We start from the raw sequence: 19,176 nt of genomic DNA on the forward strand, positions 1-19,176 counted from the left end.
TTCTTCCTCTGTCCGTCTGGATGTGCAGAGTCCCGCCCCCTGCCTGTCAGTCAGGGTAGTTACCCCTCCCTCCCCTCCAACCAGACACTGATACATCCACAGCCCCTTCTGCCTGTCAATCAAAGTCATCTGCTCTTCCTGCTCCTTTCAAGCTCATTTGAAGTGGGGGGAAATAGATTATGAGTGCAATACAAAACCTCTCTTTCAGGGGACTCCGATTTTTACGTCTGATGATGTCATTCCACTTGTTTTCCCCATAGAAATACAATTACTATGTAAAACTATTTCAGTGGTTTTCCCTATGTTGTAGAAATATCATTATCTTCAACAACCATAATATGTCTTTAATAATAATCATATTTTTTTCTAAATGTTCTCTCTAAATCAGTGCATGGCTGTTCTGTATAGTACATCATCATCATTATCATCATCATCATCATCATCATCATCATCATCATCATCATCATCATCCTCTCTGTTTCCAGAGCTCGGTGTTGTGGGAATCCAGCAGTAAGGCTTTAGTCCTGCTGGGGATATCGAGGCATAGGGTCCAGTGCTGGCCGGATGGACCCAGTCTATGAATGTTTATACCATACCGGCTCTGGCTCTAGAACCTCGGGAGTACCGTCTGTGTTGGTTTGATACAGCTTTCACAGTTATAAATTGCATTCTTTCTGCCTATTTTCAAAATTAGAAGCAGAGCCTTGGGCCAGGCGCTGCTCTCGAGGAGAGGGAGATGAGAGAGGGAGGAGTGTGTGGATAATCTGTCGAAGAGCACGTTCTAGTGGTTTGAGAGAGCACAGCAGCGCTCGGTGTGGGACCCGCGGGAGAGGAGCAGACTGCCACCCTGTCTCTGTCTGTCTGACACTGTAGCGCCATAGCACTCACACCAGCAAGGCTGTTCACTTTTCACAGCAACAACTAATCGGGATGGCAAAAGGTTGACGGAGAGCCCTGGGGAAAGAACACAATTAAAGAACACAATTAGCTCCTGACTTAAAACACATATTTTTAATGTAATGCTGTCCTAATATGGACACTGTAAAGGTGAAAATTGTACCAAAAATCGTTTTGGGATCATCTTAACCAATTTTCTGACACTATGAAACAAAATATGTTTTGTATATAAAAGGAGAAGATTGTGCGAACTGGAAAACATGACTTCATGCAGGAGAAACAAGTGCCAAGCGAGTTGTAGGTCAAATCTGGACTGAGGAAATACTAGTGGCTTTCTGTCCTGCTGTGTTCTGAGGGCCACTTGATTATTTTCTTAAGCTGCTTCTAGTTTGATAATCCAACAGTTCAATACAGCCAAGGCAGGAAAGCATGATCCTGATGAAAATATTGAAATTGTGTATTTCTGGTTTAATAAGGTAGATATTAAATCCAGATATGAAATCTAATACATTTTTCATACATATATAACACTGATGTATCAGTGGCATTTGCACTAGTTTTCTACTATAATAATACCTGTTCATGGAGACGCCCTACTATAATAATACCTGTTCATGGAGACACCCTACTATAATAATACCTGTTCATGGAGACACCCTACTATAATAATACCTGTTCATGGAGACACCATACTATAATAATACCTGTTCATGGAGACGCCCTACTATAATAATACCTGTTCATGGAAACACCCTACTATAATAATACCTGTTCATGGAGACACCCTACTATAATAATACCTCTTCATGGAAACGCCCTACTATAATAATACCTGTTCATGGAGACACCCTACTATAATAATACCTGTTCATGGAGACACCCTACTATAATAATACCTCTTCATGGAAACGCCCTACTATAATAATACCTGTTCATGGAGACACCATACTATAATAATACCTGTTCATGGAGACACCCTACTATAATAATACCTGTTCATGGAGACACCATACTATAATAATACCTGTTCATGGAGACACCATACTATAATAATACCTGTTCATGGAGACACCCTACTATAATAATACCTGTTCATGGAGACACCCTACTATAATAATACCTGTTCATGGAGACACCCTACTATAATAATACCTGTTCATGGAGACGCCCTACTATAATAATACCTGTTCATGGAGACACCCTACTATAATAATACCTGTTCATGGAGACACCCTACTCTAATAATACCTGTTCATGTAGACACCCTACTCTAATAATACCTGTTCATGGAGACACCCTACTATAATAATACCTGTTCGTGGAGACACCCTACTATAATAATACCTGTTCATGGAGACGCCCTACTCTAATAATACCTGTTCATGGAGACACCCTACTATAATAACACCTGTTCGTGGAGACACCCTACTCTAATAATACCGGAAATAAAAATAAGACACAGCTGTTCAGATGTGTGTTGTATTTATTAATATAATATTCAATTACTGGTTGTGTTTCCCCCTATATGGCACCATCAGATGTCACCATTTAACCCCACACATCATCAGGTCTGCCCCACAATACCACCCCAACAATGGGAACAAATCGCCTGAGTGTCTATGTCCACACCAGGCCACAAGCGTCCCCCATCTATCATGGCCTTGGATAGGGCCGCGTCCTGCCTTCGCTCCCCACACAACAGCACCCCAAACCGAAGCCTTTCGACATGCCGACTCCTGGGACCGACCACCAGCCAACCGGCCCGTTGGTCCATCGACCGGTTCAAAGGCACAATTAGAGAGGTTTTGTTTTACCCAGAGTGCCTTTTGTGGGGTCTCTTGTGCTCTGTTGTCGGCTGCCACAGGAGGGGGACATCATCAGTCACAGGGCTGAATGGCCAGGGGGGTAAGAGGGGAAAGAGGGTTCGAGTGACCCCCCCTCTGAGCTGACATGGAGGTTCCTCATTTAATGACAGAGCTCTCTGGCCGCTTCCCTGCTGAGCAACTGTGGAGCATCAACGGTCAGTCTCAACGGTCAGCTCTCCTGAGTGCTTAACATAAGCAGTGCTGTAGCCTAATGTTATTAAAGTCCTCAACACGTGATGGAGGGTGGCCTTTAAGGGGATATACAGCCTGGACTTACAGAAGTGAAGTGAGAGCCTCTTGACACCGTTTAGATATTTGAATGATCTATTTCTCTGAGACCTGAACGCAGTCTTCCTCAAAACCTTCCTCTTCATTTCAGATAATTAAATACGTATTAATAGCAGCTCCGAAAAGCCTGACACATGCTTCAAGACGTATGTCAAAAAAGTCAACAACTCTGTTTTAGCTGCATGCGACCTTCATTTCAAGGCGAGCTATTGGAGATCCAGGGAGTTGGTCCGGAGGATTCCTGCATGAAATAGACACAGGGCGCTTTTAATGTAGAGCTTCACGATCATTTCATTAGGATGCTATAATACCATGTCCATGACCACACCAGACCTTATCTCTGCTTTTCAGTCTCTCCAAAAATAATTTCCTTACTCTGAGGATGTCTAATACCCTCAGATAACTTGAACATAGTTTCCCCTCCAAAATAAGAAGACGAGTGATTTATTGCTGTAAAACCAGGAGCAGGATTATGACATGGTTGACATCATTTGATATTCTTCCCAGGAGTTCTGAAAGTGGTCCATTAGTTGTATTATTTCTGTAAGAGTGGGTGCCAACCCTGCAGTCTGTTCATGTTACCCACTGTTACTGTGCTGCAAAGAGCATGTGTGTGTGTGTGTGTGTGTGTGTGTGTGTGTGTGTGTGGTGTTCGAATACAGTGAATGGTAAATGTCGCATTTGATTTGAATATTTTCTCAAACACTGCATGCAGTGCCACTGATGCTACATAACTACATAAGTCGACATGCCACTGAGGTTATGACATGAGAACCTCCTTGGGCTAAATCCAAATATAAATTGATGTCGAGAACAGGCAGATTTGAAGTCAAAGTATGGTGAAGACTACTCATCAAATGTCCTTGATTTTTATACATGAAAAGGGTGTCTTTATAAAATCCAGAATGCTTACATTCCCAAGACATTTGAAACAGCTCAAATTAGAACCATGCAATAAATCAGGGAAATCCTCCGTGATTTCAGATTTCAGCACCGATCAAAGTACAAAGCTGTTTCCATCAGATGGGAGTCTTAGATTGCGGGTGAACAGGGTGAGAGGTGCCGGAAGGACAGTGACATTCACGGGATTCGACATGGCGACATTGACGCGGACGGCGAGATATCTACCCCGCCGCGGCCTACCGCCGCTCCGCCAAGCTGTTATCACAGTCGTCCCCGTTTCCAGGTCGCAACCCTCAGCGGCGCCGGCATTATTGCGGCGCGGCTTGGTGCCACGGCGTGGCCCCAGATCTGCCATTGTCCGCGGGCGAAGCGTGGCCGCGAGGCACTGAGCCTCCCTGGCAACCATCTGCCCTGTTCTGCCACCACGGCCCCAGCTTAGGATGGGCATGCCTCGACACATTAAAAGACTAACTGAAGACTCACTGGGACAAAACAGGGCCAATAGAGGACTACAACACACACAAAAGAAGAAGGAATGAGGCCTCTGAAGAAAATGTTAAACAGACAGAGGGAGAGAGAGAGAGAGAGAGAGAGGGGGGGGGGGGGAGAAAAGGGAATGTGAAACCATACTTAGACAGTGCATTCAGGAGAAGTTGTAGAGAAGATTTAGAGGATTTAATTTTCCCTCACACGATCTCATCTAGTCTGTGATGCTCAGAGATAATATGGATAACATGTTTCTGAGGAAAAACTGAGGCTCAAATGACACTTGGAAATGATGAAAACTCATACGGCATACTTTCTTCCTGAGAAGCAGTGATTCAGTCGAATATCATAATAATATGTTGGCTTCTCCTCCAACACATGAAACCATAGCCTTGGGTAATGAGGGAAAGTCACAATTCACCTTATTAGACAACTGCATAACATTAGCATTTTTCTTGCAAAGATATTTAGAAATTGTAACATGCCAATCAAACTTTGTTATCTTTTTTCTCTGATATCGTTATTCATTGTTTTATTGAATATGTGCTGTCATATATTTTAATGAGATAATTGTAATAACCCTATGTTCTGTTTACTTTCGCTTTAGACCAAACATTACGTTTCAGAAGGTTAATTACTGCAGTGGGCTAAATCAGAGTCACGCAGAGTGTTTCTTGGTCGTCTTAAACAAGTCTACTGTGAAACAAAAATTTACACCTCACACACATGGTTATAGGCTTAATTAAAGAAGACACCTGTACCATGTCAGATGTAGAGTTGAAATGTATTACATTTTGAGTTTGCATCCCAATATTACACTTTATATACATCACAGAAGACTCAAATACAACAAAACCGTTTGACATAGAAACACCAGATTTTCCGAATGATTTGAAACATAATATTGATTAATTATGAAAAATATGAATAACATTCCAACCATTAGTCCAGTAGGTAATTTGACAGCAGGAAAGGGCTACAATTATATTGGTATGTTCTGCATCCAATGACATGGATGTCTAAGTGTTTTGCCTATTTATATTCTAGTCCATGACCAGGTCTTTAAATTGTGATAGTCAAGACAACAAATGCTGGCATCAACTATGATGCCAGCATTTCCCAACAGCTATTATAACTATAGACACTGACCCCGGTGTCAAGAAAGTCACACTATTTTGTGTATCCAATGACATGTCTTATTGCTCTTTGACCTTTCCCATCTTGTTTTGCCTATTTCTAGTCTACCACATGGACATGCCTTCTAACCACGGTATTATCAGCTTTGACAATGCTACTACTGTGCTGTACTGACATATCATACCCACAGACATTGACCCTGGAGTCAACAAAGTCCCTCTAACCAACAGCACAAAGAAAAGCAGAATATTGTGTGTAAGATGTGACTGTTGACGTCTTTGTGGCCGAGTTGTGTGGACATGTTGTCTTTGGGACTCTAAAACGTTGGTGACAGTTTGGAACAGCGGTGTGTCTCAGGGGGTGACAGTTGAAAGGTAAGGGTTACCGACTTTCCTAAACAATGACTGGGGAGACTGGCAGGCTGCTTCCCCACGCCATAGACCCAAGGTGTTGTTGGGCGGGGCTGGGCGGGGCACAATGCCAAATTAATCACAGATACATCTTCCACTGTCGGACGCCTTGGCTTGTGTTGGCCTTATCGCCCCTAACCAGGGTGCCTCAGAGATATTGACCCGCTCCTTTAGGCGAGACACCTTCATCCCCTCTAACGTCTCCTTTAACATGCAAACACCCTGCCTTTGTCTTCTCTGGGTCCTGGTGCCCTTTAGGAGGCCCCGTCCCCAGCACCAGCCTGGAAACAGAGCGGGGCCATGACAGGGAGATGATGGAGCCCTGTTTGATCTAGAAACCAACCGACGATTCCTCTTTACCCAGAATTCTTAGCCAAACCACTTATAACAGTGGGTTGAATCAACATAAGGATATATGATAAACCTGGTCCAATGTTCTTTAACTGATAGTTTCTATCAAAACTCTTGGTTGGTTTCCCGAAATGTTCTTGAAATACTTCGTAAGATCATTCATCGTTCATCCATAAATATTCTACCTTTAATGTTTACTTATTTTTAATTGTATATGTGTTAATATAGACAAAAACAACAGTGCTGGAAAGCCATTAGCTAGCCATAATAACCATTCTCTTTTGGCACGAAGTTGTCTTCAAGTTAATCTGCTTTGCTCCCTGTTTCAGGTCCATCAGTTCCTGAGAGCATTCAAAGACAACCGTTCACACACACTGTTCGAGCATGTGCAAGAGAAGATCGTATCGGGAGGAGGGTCATGGGATCTAAGAGTTTTAGACCATCGAGAGGTTGGAAACAGAGGTTAAAGGGGTGGGGGGGTGGGGGGGGGGGGGGTGGGGGGGGGGGGGGGGGGGGTCTTCCTCTCCTGTCTGGACCACACAGAGGTACAGACTCTCCCTGCCACCGGGGCAGATGGGAAAGATGTGATGTCAACCAACCAATAGAGAGTGAGCGCCATCCAAAGGGGTTGTTTAGACCCTGGGATCAAACACCCTTTATCCAGTGTGGTCCGGCTGATTCCCTTTTATATACTTCCTGAGTCGAGTCAGACCCCTTTGAGACCCCGGGGTTGGCAACAAGGGCGGTGAAAAAGGGGAGAGAGAGGGATGACACAAAGATATGATGAATGTAGCAGATGAAAATGAGACGGGGAATGGTGGCGCATTGCCAAGTCTCTTTCCCCCCGGTGCATTTTCAAAGAGCAGGGGGGCCTGAGGAAGGCTAGAATTCACCATGACCACCAGCAGATGCTCTCCCTCTCTTTAGTCTTCTCCTCTAGTCATCTCGTCTTCTTTCCCCTACACTAGACGCCTCAGCTCTCACATACAATGTCTTGAACCAGAGGGACGTATAGCCCAGTCTCTATATCTGCAAAGATCAGGCAACGCCTATTTCATATTTTATCTTGTAAAGGTTTATGATTTTGATTGAACTTAGTGCAAGACAAAGTTGTGAGGTTTCATCTATCTGATCAACAACATAAAGTAGCAGTATCTCTATTTGAAAAGGGATCTCTATTTGAAAAGGGATCTCTTTTTGAAAAGGTAGCTCTATTTGAGTGGACTCTATTTGAAAAGGGATCTCTATTTGAAAAGGGATCTCCATTTGAGTGGACTCTATTTGAAAATGGATCTCCATTTGAGTGGACTCTATTTGTGTTTACATGTTTGACCCAATGCCATTTATATCCTGATTCTCTCCGGGTGCGGTCCTCATTTTAACGTCACGAGGACCGCAGATGGAAAAGTTTACTTGCTTTTATACTTGTGTAGTAACACACTAATGTATTTGTACAGAAAGTTACTAAATATCTAAGTACCAACATACAAACGCAATGTTGTTACTAGAGTAAATACAGAGATATAGTATTATTACATAGGTATAAGGGCCAATTACATGGCAATTGGACAAACGAAGGTTTAATGAATATTAAAAAATGAAAATTGACTATGTTTCAAATAGAGGGTTGAATGATTCAAAGGATTAATACTTCGTTAGTAAGTCCAATCAGACATATTGAGAACAGAATAACAACACAGCAGTAATTTACCTGGATTACAGCGTTCCAGACTCCTGATGTGGGTTTGAAAGAGAGAGGATTTGCCATTTGACCTTTGGTACCTTTTTGTCAACGTGTGTGGTCTTAATGTCTGCCGACAGCCCTCGCTGACATGAATGATTTACAGGGTCTAGCTCAGGAGTTTATACACTTCAGTATTTAGTATCACTGTCATAAGACACTCGGACTCTGATTCTGCTCTACCGCTGTTTCAGGTCCAGCGCTCGTCTTTTGTTCAGTGGTAACCTGCACGTACATGTGTATACCAATGGCAGCTAAATTTGTTTCTGAATTCACACAAAACAACACATATAAGATGGAGAAGTAATTATTTTGTGTTCCTCGTGATTTTTTGGTTGCGTTGACTGTGAGTAGTGTACGGTTTGTCAGCCATTTTCTTATAGAAAGAGATGTTTCATTTGGAGAATGTTGTTTAGTGGCATTTATCGGGCCACAAGAATGAGTGATTATATATTCTGGCACATCTTTGGGAATATGTCTTCATTTATCTGTAACATTGGGAAATGGTGCAAATCTCTTGCCAAGAATGCTCATATTGGGAATTACATTTATAATGTAGCCTATTTCACACTTGCCCACAAAATGTATTTATTTGACCCAATGTAGAATACTTATGAATATAACAAACTTTACATACCTTTAGATTACACAAAACTCAATAAAGCCTCTCATCTTCTCATACTGTAAACACAACTAACTGTCACAGAGGCAGTGTGGCAGGCTATTCATCCAAAACATTGTTGACGACTTCACCTTCAAAAACACTGCCTTTTAGGTTTATGTCAAGCATGAACAACATAAATCAGTTTTTCAAAATGGCGTCCGTGTATTGTCGATTATCGATGAAGCTCTCCACAATTTTCCTCTAAGAGGCGTCGCGTGCTAAGCGTGGCCGCCGGGCGTAAAGCAGAACGTTCCTCCGTGGTGAGAGCCTGTGTCTGGGTCTTTCGGCCAGTGACCCAGCAGCCAGGGGCCCACAGGGGCCCACAACGACTCTCACCCTGCACTCTGACCTAATGTGATAGATAGAGAGTCCAGAGAGGCTTAACTTCCCACGCGCTAAAACAAGCACCAGAATCAAGTCAGAAATGTATTTAAATAATTTACAATTATTTAAATGAGTTTATCTGAAAGAGTGGACAGAAATTATATATAAACATATGTTGCATTTTTTCTTTGAAAAATACTCATGCACAGGGATTTCAGTTTCATAGATTGACAACATTGGACAGTGCGTTTTAAAGTGAGAAATCAGTCAAATTACTTTTACTTTTAGCGTTGCTGTGACAAATATATCTGTATAGCTGTGAAACAAAAGCCCAAGGAGAATGAGCCATGAATTAATGAATTCAAGACTTCAATAATTATGAAGCATGACAAAATTAACTTCTGCTGCCTTGGTTTTTTTTCTTTTCAAAAAACAAATAAAAAAGTACGTGACATTTTATTTTAATTTCTTTCATTGAATAATGGACAATGGTCTAAGATATTATAAACTGTAACGGTTGCGGAACTGGTGGCAGTGAAGTCAGACGCAGGAGAGCAGAAATAGGTAATAGCCGGAGCAGTTTAATTACAAAACCAACGGCAATACAAAAATAACCAACATGGGTTCAAAACCCGACGCGCACCAGTAACATAGTGCACAAGCACTTACAAACAAACAATTCCACACAAGGACATGGGGGGAACAGAGGGTTAAATACACAACACTTAATGGGGGAAATGGAAACCAGGTGTGTAAGAAAACAAGACAAAACAAATGGAAAATAATAAGTGGATCGACAATGGCTAGAAGACCGGTGACGCCGACCGCCGAGCAAGGAGAGGAAACGACTTCGGTGGAAGTCGTGACATAAACAGATCGAACCAACAGAAGTGTTGATGTTTCATTTTTTTGTAATAAAACATGATATGGCTGTGAGGCCATTTCAATGATACGCATGTGTTTGTGCTCAAGAAACAATTGTAGGCTATAGTAGGTAATCATCATAAAGGTGTATATCTCTGGTGTCAAAGACTGGAGCTATTTACCAGTGAATACTTTCTTTGGCCGTACAGTTACTGTGTAATATCCTGTTGTTACATGCAAATGCTGAAGTTGATTTAAGAGTATGTGTTGTCTACAATACATATGGAACCTGTTAAAACTACCACCACCCACACACACACACACACACACACACACACACACACACACACACACACACACACACACACACACACACACACACACACACACACACACACACACACACACACACACACACACACACACACACACACACACACACACACACACACACAGGAAGATTGTATTATACCTAATCCCAGTTCAAAAACTAGAGGAATTCTTCCTGTAACCCTCCAACACATAATTCTGTCAATTGAAACTAGTGCATTGCACCGCAGGGCTGTCTTTATGTGGAAGGCATGTTATTGTTCGGGACAGCTACTCTGAATCAAAGAGAGAGAGAGAGAAAAAGAATCCTCTCTGTAAGGGACATCCAGATAAAACGGGGAAGTAGAAATGTGTAAGGGAAGGTGAGGAGCCATCGCCGTACAGAAAATTCATTTCCTGTGTTATATGGAGCAAATAATATCAGCAAGAAAAACCTGGGACCCTATAGATAGGAGATTTCCCTCGTTACATTGATAACTATTTGTTCATTTCCTGACAACAACAAAAAAATGTATGAGTCCCCTCCAAGATGAAATAGGTTGGGATTTTCTTTCTCTTATTTGTCTCCTTCTCGTTGTGTTCTCAAGCTGGCAGACTGAGTCTATTTCATCAGAAATGTGCCGGCGGAATGATAATCAGTGTATCAGTTATTATAGGAGTATTTGCAGCGTGCGCGCCGGGGCTAGCCTGACGCGGTGGGGCTCTATGGCCGAATTCTCCCACTTTTGTGTCACTTGGCTTTTCTCCCCGCCCGTTGGATTTGCATTTTAATGGAAGCAGTTTATAGACTTCTCGGCGGCATTTGGGGCACCACAAGTGGCATCATTAAGTGAACTAAGCCGGATTAGTGGCGATGGTGAGGTCAGATAACCCCCGTAACAGAAACAGGACTGAAACAGCCTTTCCAGCTGGCTTAGAGAAAGATAAAGAAAGAGAGAGAGTGAGAGCAGGAGATAGAAAGAGAGAAAGGGAGAGGGAGGTTTGAGGAAGAGAGAGAGGGTGAAAAAGAGAGAGAAGGGAAGTGTGTGAGAGAGAGAGAGAGAGAGAGAGAGAGAGAGAGAGAGAGAGAGAGAGAGAGAGAGAGAGGGGGAGAGGACTGTCTGCAGCATCAGGGTGATGATTTGCAAGCTAAATTCTCTCCTGCTCGGGACTCAACTGTTTTCTTTCTCTTTCCCTTTACCCCTCCTTTCTTCCCTTAAGTGAGTCCAGTAGGTGGGAGCCCTTTCTGTTTTAAGCGAATTGAAGTAGAACTCGCTCTCACTGCTTTTGAAAGGGCAAACGTGCCTCACTGGATACTCTAGTGAACATAGCACGCCCGACCCAAGTTAGAGAGAAATGCAAAAAAAAAAAAAAACTCGGACTTGTTTATTTTGCTATCCAGAATCAAACAACTCTTGATGTGTTTGAGTCTCTTTCCAACTCCTTACAAATCATCCCCCGCTCACAGGAACAATAATTCAAAAAGTAAATCATCAAAGCCGACGACACACTCGACGCACCTCAACCGAAAGATGTGGGTGTTCTGCCCTTCTTTCTCTTTCACCCCTACAGAAAACTACACAAGACAACCTCTGTTTGAGATGTATTTCTGTGATGCGGGCTTGCAATTGGGGGGTGTCAAAGCGCAAGCATTACACCGGAGATGTGTGTGTGAGTGTGTGTGTGGCGTGTTCATGAATTTAACACAGCATGGCAAGGCGGAGATGAGCGCCCTGTCATTCGGTGAGCGCTGGCCTGTGGAGGTCACACGCTGACGGGCGCAGGAATATGAAGAGATTATGCATTGTGAGCTTCAAGCCTGTATACAGGGCCCAAAGATTCATCGTTATGGCGGCATTAGGAATTAGGAATTAGTAGGGGCTGAGTCGACACTTTTGGAGTATTAGGATATGGGGCTATAGACGGTGGGAGAAGCTTTCTTGTAATTATAAGAGGCACCATGTTTAATAATGGAATTTGGTTTTCCATATTTGACCTCTTTCTCTGTTGTGCTATGAAATTATGGGATTTTGAATGGGTTTTTTAAAAGCGAGAGAGAGAGAGACTACTGTACTGTAAATGAATGCTACCTCTACTCTATTTTTGTGTCTACTAGTTGAAAAGATTGAGACCGTATTTAAAATGCACCAGCACAATTTTCATGTGAAACACTCCTAACTTTAAATTCAAACAAAATGTGTTATGATGTATCCCATAATGGCATAACATATCCCATATTAGTGGTTAACCTGGTCATTATTGACTCCAATGCTTTCTACAAGAGGAGAACTGAGAGAGAAAATACAGTAGTTTGAGGGAAATGAAGCAAAGGCTTAAACAACAAATTAAAATCAATACAAAAATGTTCACTTCCATTTTTTTGATGAATGGTCTATCCTAATATAATAAATTAAAGTCGAAAAACTTTCCATACATATTTACTACTTCCTTCTCTAACTCATTTCAAATCCTTGGGCTATTTCCCATTATGTTGATATGGCTATGATTCCCCAACTCTTTTGCTAATTGTATGTGGTTTCAAAGCCATTTTCTGTTAGAGTGCACAAATCCATTATATTCTCTTATAATGTGATTGGATTAATGCACAAGCTAAAACAGGTGACCGGAGACTCCAACATTGATTGATCATCTTATTTTTGGTAGCTCAACCAGTTTGGCCGTTCTTATCGATACAATTACTGGTTCGGTATTAAATATTGTTCCTCTGATGAACCGATTATCTTTTGTCCCTCTTTGATGACGTCACCATGGGTAGTAAGGGCTAGGGGGGCCAGTATGAGGCATCTGATGGCCTTTCTAAGGGGTGATATAGATAATCAGTGACACCTCACAGTGTGTGGATGTTGTACCCAGATGGAAATAAAGGAGTCTCTACCAGCGGGAGGGAAGAGAGATCAGATTGGTGGCCCTGGCCTCCTCCAGAGTGTCATCTCACACTAATAACCCTTTGAGCTCCCTCCCTCCCTCCCTCCCTCCCTCCCTCCCTCCCTCCCTCCCTCCCTCCCTCCCTCCCTCCCTCTCTCTCTCTCTCTCTCTCTCTCTCTCTCTCTCTCTCTCTCTCTCTCTCTCTCTCTCTCTCTCTCTCTCTCTCTCTCTCTCTCTCTCTCTCTCTCTCTCTCTCTCTCTCTCTCTCTCTCTCTCTCTCTCTCTCTCTCTCTCTCTCTCTCTCTCTCTCTCTTTCTTTCTCTTTCTCACAGTCTCTTTCTCTCTCACTCTCTCTCTTTCCCTCTATCCATCCCTCTCTCTCCCTCCCTTCATCTCTCTCTGTCTATCCCTTTCTTTCTCACCCAATCTCCCTCCTTCCCTCCCCGCTCTCTATCCTGCCTCCTCCATCTCCTTCTCATTAGTGCTTATCTCAGGATCCCCGCGTTCATCGGGTTTATCTTTCTAATTATATTGCTACTCACCTTTAAGGAAGCCGGGGCTGAGCCGTCGTTTGTAAAGGGGAGGGTTCGTATCCCCAGGTCCCCTGTGAGTACGGGCATCCGGCCCCTCAATTCAGCCTCGCTCACCTCCTCCTCCCCCCATCTCTTCTGCTCCCCCTCCACCCGCCTTTTCAATGCTAAAATGTCACCTTTGTATCTACTGGGTCTCTTTGAATGCATAGCAGCGCACCTGGCATCTCCAGCACAGCGCCAGGGGTTGGGAGATAAAACTCCCCAGGCTCCCTCTTCATTTCTGGGCATTGAGAGAGGAAGAGGCCCCCCAGGACCACCCAGGACCTTCTCTACCTCCCCAAACACGCACAGAGTCACCACCCCACACCCCCAGCCACTCTGTCTTATCATATCGGCTCCATACCCAATGTTGCCATGCCCAGTGTTTCTCTCAGATCCACGTGGGACCTAGATGTATTCATACATTCACACAATGAGGGGCTGTGATGAACACATTTTATTTACTGGGCTGCGTATGTGGGAAAGTATGACGTGGCTTGACCTCTGAGAGATTGCCTATCTATTTTGTTTTGCAAATTGGACCGTCTTCCCTAGAGTATAGATCATGTAAAGACACAGCACTCACCAGAAAGACTGGTGACTTGACTTTTTCCACATTTTGTTACGTTACAGCCTTATTCTAAAATTGATTAAATAAAACAATTATTCATCAATCTACACACAATACCCCATAATGACAAAGTGAAAATCAGAAATAACTTATTTACGTAAGTATTCAGACCCTTTGCTATGAAACTTGAAATTGAGCTAAGGTGCATCCTGTTTCCATTGATCATCCTTGAGATGTTACATCTTGATTAGAGTCCACCTGCGGTAAATTCATTTGATTGGATATGATTTGAAAAGGCACACATCTGTCTATATAAGGCCCCACAGTTGACAGTGCATGTCAGAGCAAAAACCAAGCTATGAGGTCAAAGGAATTGTCCACAGAGCTCCAAGACTAAGGCTGTAACGTGCTTCTACATCTGCATTGCTTGCTGTTTGGGGTTTTAGGCTGGGTTTCTGTATAGCACTTTGTGACATCGGCTGATGTAAAAAGGGCTTCAAAAATACATTTGATTGATTGATTGATTGAAGACAGGATTGTGTTGAGGCACAGATCTAGGGTAGGGTACCAAAACCATTCTGCAGTATTGAAGGTCCCCAAGAACACAGTGGCCTCCATTGTTCGTAAATGGAAGAAGTTTGGAACCACCAAGACTCTTCCTAGAGCTGGCCGCCCGGCCAAACTGATCAATAGGGGCAGAAAGGCCTTGGTCAGGGAAGTGACCAAGTACCCGATGGTCACTCTGACAGAACTCCAGAGTTCCTCTGTGGAGATGGGAGAACCTTCCAGAAGGACAACTATCACTGCAGCACTCCACCAATCAGGCCTTTATGTTAAAGTGGCCAGACGGAAGCCAGTCCTCAGTAAAAGGCACATGACAGCTCACTTGGAGTTTGCCAAAAGGCACCTAAAGGACTCTCAGACCATGAGAAACAAGATTCTCTGGTCTGATAAAACCAACATTGAATTATTTGGCCTGAATGCCAAGCGTAGCGTCTAGAGGAAACCTGGCACCATCCCTACTGTGAAGCATGGTGGTGGCAGCATCATGCTGTGGGGATGTCCTTCAGTGGCAGGGACCGGGAGACTAGTCAGAATCGAGGGAAAGATGAACGGAGCAAAGTACAAAGAGATCCTTGATGAAAACTTGCTCCAGGGCGCTCAGGACCTCAGACTGGGGTAAAGGTTCACCTTCCAACAGGACAACGACCCTAAGCACACAGCCAAGACAATGCAGGAGTGGCTTCGGGACAAGTTTCTGAGTGGCCTGGCCAGATCCCGGACTTGAACCCGATGGAACATCTCTGGAGAGACCTGAAAATAGCTGTCAAACCTAATATTGCTTGAGAAGATCTGCAGAAAAGAATGAGAGAAACTTCACAAATACAGGTGTGTCAAGCTTGTAGCGTCATACCCAAGAAGACTCTAGGCTGTAATTGCTGCCAAAGGTTCTTCAACAAAGTACTGAGTAAAGTACTCAGAGGAAGGCCCTAAAAATTGTCAAAGACTCCAGGGACCCTAGTCATAGACTGTTCTCTCTGCTACCACACGGCAAGCAGTACCGGACAGCCAAGTCTAGGTCCAAGAAGGCTTCTAAATAGCTGCTACCCCCAAGCCATAAGACCCCTGAACAGCTAATCAAATGGCTACCCAGACTATTTGCATTGCCCCCCACCCCCTTCTACGCTGCTGCTACTCTCTGTTATTATCCATGCATAGTCACTTTAATAACTCTACCTACATGTACATATTACCTCGACACCGGTGCCCACATTGACTCTGTACCGGTACCCCCTGTATATAGCCCCGCTATTGTTATTTACTGCTGCTCTTTAATGATTTGTTATCCTTATCTCCTACTTTTCTTAAAATTGCATTGTTGGTTAAGGGCTTGAAAGTAAGCATTTCACTGTAAGGTCTGTTGTATTCGGCGAATGTGACAAATCAAATTTGATTTGATTTTGATTTGAATACTGATGTAAATGTTATATTTCAGTTGTTTTTTTTACATATGCAAAAATGTAAAAAAAAACGCTTTTTCGTTGTCATTGTGGGGTATTGCATTTAGAATGGTGAGAAAAAATAACAATTGAATGAATTTCAAAATAAGGCTGCAACGTAAAACAAAATGTTGAAAAAGGCATGGGGTCTGAATACTTTCCGAATACACTGTAAGGGTGATTGAAGGGTCATTTTAAGGACTCAATGGGTTTTGTAGCCTAACTACAAGGTCAGTTTAGGTTTTCAGACCCCCTAGTGCTACTGGATATTAAAACATCTTAGATATAAAGTCCCCTGTTTAGAGGACCTGTTTGCTTCTGGTAACGCTTCCAACCAATTTTTCACTTATAAATCGTCCTGTGGACACCGTAGATCAAAATGTATTGCATTGAGCAATAGCCCTGGTTCCCACGGAGACAGTATATTTTCTGAGCCTGTGTGATGTAGGATGGGAAATCTGAAACCACTTGAAGCTGGGATGTCCCTCCTACCATTTAATTTGCTCTTCAGACTGTCCATCAACTCCAGTAGGTCACAGCCTCTGATAAAGCACATTCCTGCAATCCTTACATCGTAGCGCATCACGGTACCTCATTCAGAGGTAGATTTTTATAGATTAATCTAAAATAATGAATAGATTTTAAACAAAAAAACACTTTCCGTTTTTAATGGACAAGATTAATATGGAATAAAAGGTGAGTTCCTAATGAGTTCAAGAAGCCAATGGGGGCAGACATTTTGATCAAGAGAGACCTTTGGAATATAGGCACAATTAAACATACAAATATGCATTTTAAGGAAGGTGAAATGTTATAGTCAGTAATTTTATAATTTGATTATACTATATTTAGAAGGTATGTAAGTCATTTAAAGCCATATTCACACTGTTTTGTTGAATAGGAAACACATTAAATGAAATATGAAATATTTCATCATTTTTTACATATTTGTACTGTGCACTTGAGCTTGTGTCCTCAAAAGTGACTACACCTCAGAAATGTATTTTAAAAAATGACTAGAAAGGTGAGAATATAGCCTTTCTTGGAGTACGCAGCATTACTAGTTATTGTTTATGGCCTTCTCATGATAAATAATTACTTTTGGGGAGTACATTTCCGATTACACTTAGTTACATTTAACTGGTTTAAGGGGGTGGCTCACTGTCTGAGTTTGTAGAGCCTCCCACACATAAACACACACAAGGTGTTATTGGGATCATCAGGAGCTATTTAAACACGATGGTAGAACGAGCCATAGTTTCTAACATAGGAAAGAATACCTAACCCTTCGGTGTGAGGACCAACTAGAGGTTTCACTAGACCCCCTCGTCAGCCTCTAACGTGTTAGCTGTATATCAGTCCTATGTGACTGTGTGAGTACTGGAATATCATAAATACTATCTTTAAGTCTGAACAGTCGATCGCCACATAATCACGCTGCCAGTTGCTCTCATTGCTACCACACGACGCCTACTCCCAAGATGGGGTGTGTAGATTGTACAGTATCTCTTCTATTACTTATGGTATTAGTTGGTCCTCTATAGCTCAGTTGGTAGAGCATGGTCTTTGTAATGCCAGGGTAGCGGGTTCAATTCCGGTGACCATCCATGTGTTAAACATATGACTGGAAGTTGCTTTGGATAAAAGTGTCTGCTATATGGCATCTACTATTAATAAACATAATTTATTTTGTATTATTTTGAAAGGGTTTGTTCCTGTGGGTGTTTGACTGGAATATTATGAGTATTAGGACATAAATTGGTTTGAATTACATTTCCAGTCGTGCTAATATGAATTTGATACATTTAATCCTAAAATTAGAGTTGAATTCTATTCTGTATACTAAGTATACTAAGAATTCACATAGATCTCATTGTGGGTTGTTGCCCTTGGTCCTGACCTTTAAAATCCAACACAATATTTTGTGGAATTGAACGCGCGCACGCACGCACACACACACACACACACACACACACACACACACACACACACACACACACACACACACACACACACACACACACACACACACACACACACACACACACACACACACACACAGTAAGACAATCTTTCTCTCTCGCTGTCAGAGAACAAGCTACCACCTGCTGGGTGGGAAAAGGACATGGTGAGAAGTGCGCTCGATCACCTTCAATTAAAATCTTCTCTGGGAACCTTTTAAAGGACATTTCTTCCATGAGAGGACCCTGGTGGAAAGCCCAAGCTGTCTGCTCTGTGGGATGGTTCCTCAGCTATTGATTTATTATTCAGTCCGAAAATATCTATGGGAGCCAGACCTCACGCGCATCAGACCCACTAACATCAGGAAATGATTAAGCCTAGCATCAGTAAGATAGGGAGCCTCATTGTAGCTGAAGCCGATTGACAACAGTGCTGCCTTTCAACTCTCAGGGATGAGATTTCCAATCCAGCCCGGGGACGCTACATTGGTGATCAAAAACAATCCCTATTCATTGATGCATACATTTCCAGCCTGTTGTGTCTCCGGGGTCTTATGTCATGTAAATGTCCCCTGTGATAATGAGAGAGAAAGGCCCTTGTATGATGACCAGTGGCTTGTAAGATGGTGAGCTCCTGGTTAGAAACGATTAGAAGGTAAGTCATTATGAGTGGCTCCTGTCTTTCTTTTGTGTCATGCGTAATGAATATTTGGGGTGTTTGGAGCACTTTAAGGATTTAAACAGGGAGTTTAATCCCGTAATCTTTTAGAAAAACCAATTTTGCTCCAATGAAAGAGGGTCATTAAACTCATACATTTTCGGCCTTGGTCTTGGAGACGCGGTGATTGTGGAGATTAGGTTAATTAAAGCCCCATATTGTGTCGGGGATGGCCGAGGTGCGAGCTGTGTCACGGGTATCCAATCATGACATCGGCGCAGGGCGGCGG

This window comes from Salvelinus fontinalis, chromosome 41 (assembly GCF_029448725.1).
Source record: "Salvelinus fontinalis isolate EN_2023a chromosome 41, ASM2944872v1, whole genome shotgun sequence".
In the NCBI taxonomy this organism is placed as follows: domain Eukaryota; kingdom Metazoa; phylum Chordata; class Actinopteri; order Salmoniformes; family Salmonidae; genus Salvelinus; species Salvelinus fontinalis.